The sequence below is a fragment of the Bos indicus genome, chromosome 5 (genome assembly GCF_029378745.1).
Source record: "Bos indicus isolate NIAB-ARS_2022 breed Sahiwal x Tharparkar chromosome 5, NIAB-ARS_B.indTharparkar_mat_pri_1.0, whole genome shotgun sequence".
NCBI classification, from domain to species: Eukaryota; Metazoa; Chordata; class Mammalia; order Artiodactyla; family Bovidae; genus Bos; species Bos indicus.
This window is the reverse complement of record NC_091764.1, coordinates 19260967-19266974: the sequence shown is the minus strand read 5'-3', so window position 1 is coordinate 19266974 and position 6008 is coordinate 19260967. Positions and strand designations below refer to the sequence as shown.

Sequence of the window (6008 nt, the reverse complement as noted above, 5' to 3'; positions counted from 1 at the left end):
CCACAGGACTGCCGGCATATTCAGCCAGTTCTCTAGTAGTTCAGTGAAATGATTAAATTGAGTTATCCTAACTCACTTTTATGATGTCAGTAGTGCAGTTTGGGGAACACAGATTTAGACATAGAGTCAGATGGTGCTGTTATTGTCTGCTGATGTTTTGCTGGCATAAAAGTCACATGAGTTTTCCATCAATATAGTATATGATTCATACCTGGTAAGCCACTTAAAGCAAAGAGGGGCTGATGGAGAAAAGTCACTCTATTCAATTATACACACTGCTTATGCAGAGTACATCATGTGAAATGCCAGGCTGGATGAACCTCAAGCTGGAATCAAGATTGCCAGGAGAAATATCAATAACCTCAGATACCCAGATGATACCACCTGTATGGCAGAAAGCAAAGAAGAATTTAAGAGCTTCTTGATGAAGGTGATAGAGGAGAGTGAAAAATCTGACTTAAAACTCAGCATTCAAAAAGCTAAAATCATGGCATCCCATCACTTCATGGCAAATAGATGGGGAAACAATGGAAACAGTGACAGACTTTATTTTCTTGGGCTCCAAATCACTGGGGACAGTGACTGCAGCCATGAAATTAAAAGATATGTGCTCCTTGGAAGGAAAGCTATGATCAACCTAGACAGCATATTAAAAAGCAGAGATACCACTTTGCCAGCAAAGGTTCATACAGTCAAAGCTATGGTTTTTCCAGCAGTTATGTATGGATATGAGAGTTGGACCATAATGAAGGCTTTGCCCCAAAGAATTGATACTTCGTACTGTGGTGTTGGAGAAGACTCTTGAGAGTTCCTTGGACAGCAAGGAGATCAAACCAGTTAATCTTAAGGGAAACCAACCCTGAATATTCACTGAAGGACTGATGCTGAAGCTGAAGTTCCAATACTTTGGCCCACTTGATGAGAAGAGCTGACTCATTGGAAAAGACCCTGATGATGGGAAAGATTGAAGGCAGGAGGAGAAGGGGACGACAGAGGATGAGATGGTTGGATGTCATCACCTACCTGATGGACATGAGTTTGAGAAAACTCCAGAAGATGGTGAAGGACAGGGAAGCCTGATGTGATAAAGTTCATGGGATTGCAAAGAGTGAGACACGACTGAGAGACTGAACAACAACAACAAATTCAATTACAAAATGAGTATCAAGCACTTATTGGGTATTAGCCATTGCACTTAGTAGGCCCTGAGAGAGGTAAAAAGAAGAGCAAGAAACAATTCTTACCCTCATGAATATATCTAATGTTAGATACATTTATGCTTTTAGACAAATAGTGCATATTTTAACATAGGAAGACAATTCAGTGTTTTTTGTTTGCATGTGGTATAGGATTGACGTTTAATTGCCTTAGACTGCAGCATTAAGAAAGGTTGATGAATGATTATTTTTCTTATCTTTTGGAACCTATAGCATCTCCTTACTCTTCCTTTGCTCAAGTACCAAAGCCATTAAATATAGCACTAAAATTTGCATGATAGAAATGGGTGGGTTTTACTGAAACAGATCAAACATATGAGTTTTGTTGAATTGGAATTTTATGTGTTTTTTAAACATTCTTTGACATCCATTTTCTGTGAATCTCTTTTCCCCTTAATATTGAAAGTACTCAGAAGAAAACCCTATCTCTCAAGTTTTATCCTTTGCTGAAGCCCACATGGTTTTCAGAGTTCCTTTCAGTTACCCATGTTATAAGAGTGATATTTTTAACTTCAAACTCTTGGTGATTATTTTTATTTCTCAGGACAATTCTTTTATCCACCCTTCTATCCTGCTCACCAGCAGAGAGAAAACAGCACCTTATAAGTCTTTCTTTCCTCCTACGGCATGTTTTATAATGCCAGTGCTCTTCACTTCAGCTCAGCTTCCAAATTTAATTCATTTGTTAGGCCTATTTTTACCTTGAGACATGAAATCTGAATGTGTTGCTAAACTATCAGAGAAAGTGCTTTTCTTTCTGCCTTCCATCTAAGGCAATGTGTGCTTTCCTAAATGGTATTATTTATAGCTGTGGGCTGTGAAAACGAAGCACAGACACGCTGCCTACATCCCCTGTCACACTTTTTTTTTTTGGTTAGAGTAGTTAGTCATTAGTACTGAATTGTTTGGTCACGAGCAGGGAGAGAGTGAAAATGTAAAATTAAATACCTTTCATTTTCATGGTTCTGGTGTGAAATCTATGGGGGAAATCCCTGAGTGGAGTAACCAGACCAAAGGGTTGCAGGTACGTGGTTTACTCAGTGTCTCTTGTCTCTTCTCTTCTGCTCTGGAAGTCTGTATTTGTGAATTTGTTAGTCAGGATAGGCCAGTTTATGTTGCAGTAACAAACAAGCCTTGCCCCACCCCCAACCTCAGGGATTTATAGGCTGATTTATTATCTTATTGGCTCAGTAGTAAAGAATTCCCCTGCAACGGAGGATATGCAGGTTTGATCCCTAGGTTGGAAACATCCCCTGGAGAAGGAAACGGCAATTCACTCCAGTATTCTTGCCTGGAAAATTCAGTGGACAGAAGAGCCTGGTGGGCTATAGACCATGGGGTCACAGGAGAGTAGGACATGCCTGAGCACCAAAACAAAACAAAACCCATCTTCACCATGCCTTTCCATGTTGGCCATTGCGCCACGTCCTGTCATCTGATGGAGCAGGCTGTACTTGGACCCCTTGGTGGTTGTAGCAGAGGGAAAAGAAACATGAACAGTTTGCCGGTTCTGAAAGCCTCTGTGTGACACCCGTCATTTCTGTTTACATTCCATTGGTTAAAACAGGTCACATGAGCGCTTCTGAGTCCATCAGAGCAGCGATATGTAATCTTCCTTCAGGGACGGATGCTGTAGAGAGGGCCCCAGAATATTTGGTGAATGAACTATCGCAGTGGGGAGTCACTGACTTTCGTTTGACAGTAGTCAATAGAAAGTAAGAACTTTCCAGGTGAGGACTGAATCTTGAGGTTGAGCTTGGCAAAGAACTAGTATCTTTTTTTTTTAACTTTTATTTTTTTTGGGGTGCTAGAAATAAGATAGAAGTCCTCATTGCTTAGAACACTAGGCTCTTGAAGGTCACTTTCTAATGTATTAACATATATGTTGTATCTATATTCATTGTGCTTATTGTTTGATTTACTCAGTTAAAAAAATAACTTCAAACTGTGGCATTTTTATGACTATCATTTTGTCCTTGCCTATTATCTTCAGGTTCATCTTTCACCACACTCCTGCTTTGGACTCTAGGCTCTGGCTGCAATGAACTATTTGCTATTCTAGAACTTTCTTTGAAATACCTTTAGCCTTGTCTTGTCTGGCTCACTCCTCTCATCCTGTAGGGCTTAAAGTCAGTATCACATTTCCTATCTTGGTTAGGTGCCTCTTTGCTCTAATAGAAGGTTGCCCATATTTATTGTTTCCATAACATTTATCCTATGGAAGTATGTATTGTTCGTCAGTTTTCTCATTATATGTAATTCGTCATTGTCTTGGGAGGCCCACAACTGCAGCCTCAATACCCATCACTGTCCTCCATTGACCCTGATGCTCTAACCACACTGGTCACCTTTCTTTCAGGCACCTTTAGTGCCTTCTCACTATCCATTCCTGTTGCCTGTTCTCTCTTATCTTCAAATACTGGTTCATTTTTATCATTCTGGTTTCAGCTTAAATATCACTTCCTTAGAGATGACTTTCTCAAGTACTGAATCTATAGTATCCACCCAGACTTTGACTATCATATCATGCTGTCTTTGCATGCTCCTTATCACTGTCCAGGACTTTTCTTAGTCTTCCATTTGTTTGTCACCTGCCTCCCTCCATTAGAATATACTCCAAGAGAGCAGAAACTTTCAGTTCTGTTTATAAATGTGTTACTGAGAATAGTGTCAGTATTACTACTAGTGAGTGAGTGAATTCGCTCAGTCGTGTCTGACTCTTTGCGACCCCATGGACTGTAGCCTACCAGGCTCCTCCGTCTGTGGGGTTTTCCAGGCAAGAGAACTGGACTGTTGCCATTTCCTTCTCCAGAGGATCTTCCTGACCCAGGGGTCAAACCTGGGTCTCCCACATTGTAGGCAGACGCTTTACCGTCTGAGCCACCAGAGAAATCCATATTACTGCTAGTTCAGTTCAGTTCAGTTGCTCAGCCATGTCCAACTCTAGGTGACCCCATGAATGGCAGCATGCCAGGCCTCCCTGTCCATCACCAACTCCTGGAGTTCACCCAAACTCAAGTCCATCAAGTCGGTGATGCCATCCAGCCATCTCATCCTCTGTCATCCTCTTCTCCTCCTGCCCCCAATCCCTCCCAGAATCAGGGTCTTTTCCAATGAGTCAACTCTTCACATGAGGTGGCCAAAGTATTGGAGTTTCAGCTTTAGCATCAGTCCTTCCAAAGAACACCCAGGACTGATCTCCTTTAGAATGGACTGGTTGGATCTCCTTGCAGTCCAAGGGACTCTCAAGAGTCTTCTCCAATACCACAGTTCAAAAGCATCAACTTTCACACCCATACATGACCTCTGGAAAAACCATAGCCTTGACTAGACGGACCTTTATTGGCAAAGTAATGTCTCTGCTTTTCAATATGCTATCTAGGTTGGTCATAACTTTTCTTCCAAGGAGTAAGCATCTTTTAATTTCATGGCTGCAATCACCATCTGCAGACATTTTGGAGCCCCCCAAAATAAAGTCTGACACTATTTCCACTCCTTCCCCATCTATTTGCCATGAAGTGATGGGACCAGATGTCATGATCTTCATTTTCTGAATGTTGAGCTTTAAGCCAACTCTTTCACTTTCATCAAGAGGCTTTTTAGTTCCTCTTCACTTTCTGCCATAAGGATGGTGTCATCTGCATATCTGAGGTTATTGATATTTCTCCCAGCAATCTTGATTCCAGCTGTGCTTCTTCCAGCCCAGCGTTTCTCATGATGTGCTCTGCATAGAAGTTAAATAAGCAGGGTTACAATATACAGCCTTGACTTACTCCTTTTCCTATTTGGAACCAGTCTGTTGTTCCATGCCCAATTCTAACTGTTGCTTCCTGACCTGCATATAGGTTTCTCAAGAGGTAGGTCAAGTGGTCTGGTATTCCCATCTCTTTCAGAATTTTCCACAGTTTATTGTGATCCACACAGTCAAAGGCTTTGGCATAGTCAATAAAGCAGAAATAGATGTTTTTCTGGAACTCTCTTGCTTTTTCCATGATCCAGCGGATGTTGGCAATTTGATCTCTGGTTCCTTTGCCTTTTCTAAAACGAGCTTGAACATCTGGAAGTTCATGGTTCACATATTGCTGAAGCCTAGCTTGGAGAATTTTGAGCATTACTTTGCTAGCATGTGAAATGAGTGCAATTGTGCAGTAGTTTGAGCATTCTTTGACATTGCCTTTCTTTGGGATTGGAATGAAAACTGACCTTTTCCAGTCCTGTGGCCACTGCTGAGTTTTCCAAATTTGCTGGCATATTGAGTGCAGCACTTTCACAGCATTATCTTCCAGGATTTGAAATAGCTCAAATGGAATTCCATCACCTCCACTAGCTTTGTTCGTAGTGATGCTTTCTAAGGCCCACTTGACTTCACATTCCAGGATGTCTGGCTTTAGGTCAGTGATCACACCATCGTGATTATCTGGGTCATGAAGATCTTTCTTGTACAGTTCTTCTGTGTATTCTTGCCATCTCTTCTTAATATCTTCTGCTTCCATTAGGTCTATACCATTTCTGTCCTTTATCAAGCCCATCTTTGCATGAAAGATTCCCTTGGTATCTCTGATTTTCTTGAAGAGATCTCTAGTCTTTCCCATTCTGTTGTTTTCCTCTATTTCTTTGCACTGGTCACTGAGGAAGGCTTTCTTGTCTCTTCTTGCTATTCTTTGGAACTCTGCATTCAAATGTTTATATCTTTCCTTTTCTCCTTTGCTTTTCACTTCTCTTCTTTTCACAGTTATTTGTTAGGCCTCCCCAGACAGCCATTTTGCTTTTTTGCATTTCTTTTCCATGGGG

At 41.2% G+C, this 6008-nt stretch overlaps 1 long non-coding RNA gene across 2 annotated transcripts in view; it reads left to right on the top strand.

Annotated features, from left to right (window-relative positions):
- The window catches only part of LOC139183060 (uncharacterized), a 100981-nt gene that overhangs the window by 26598 nt on the left and 68375 nt on the right, over nucleotides 1-6008 (top strand). The gene's annotated exons all lie outside the window — the stretch shown is intronic.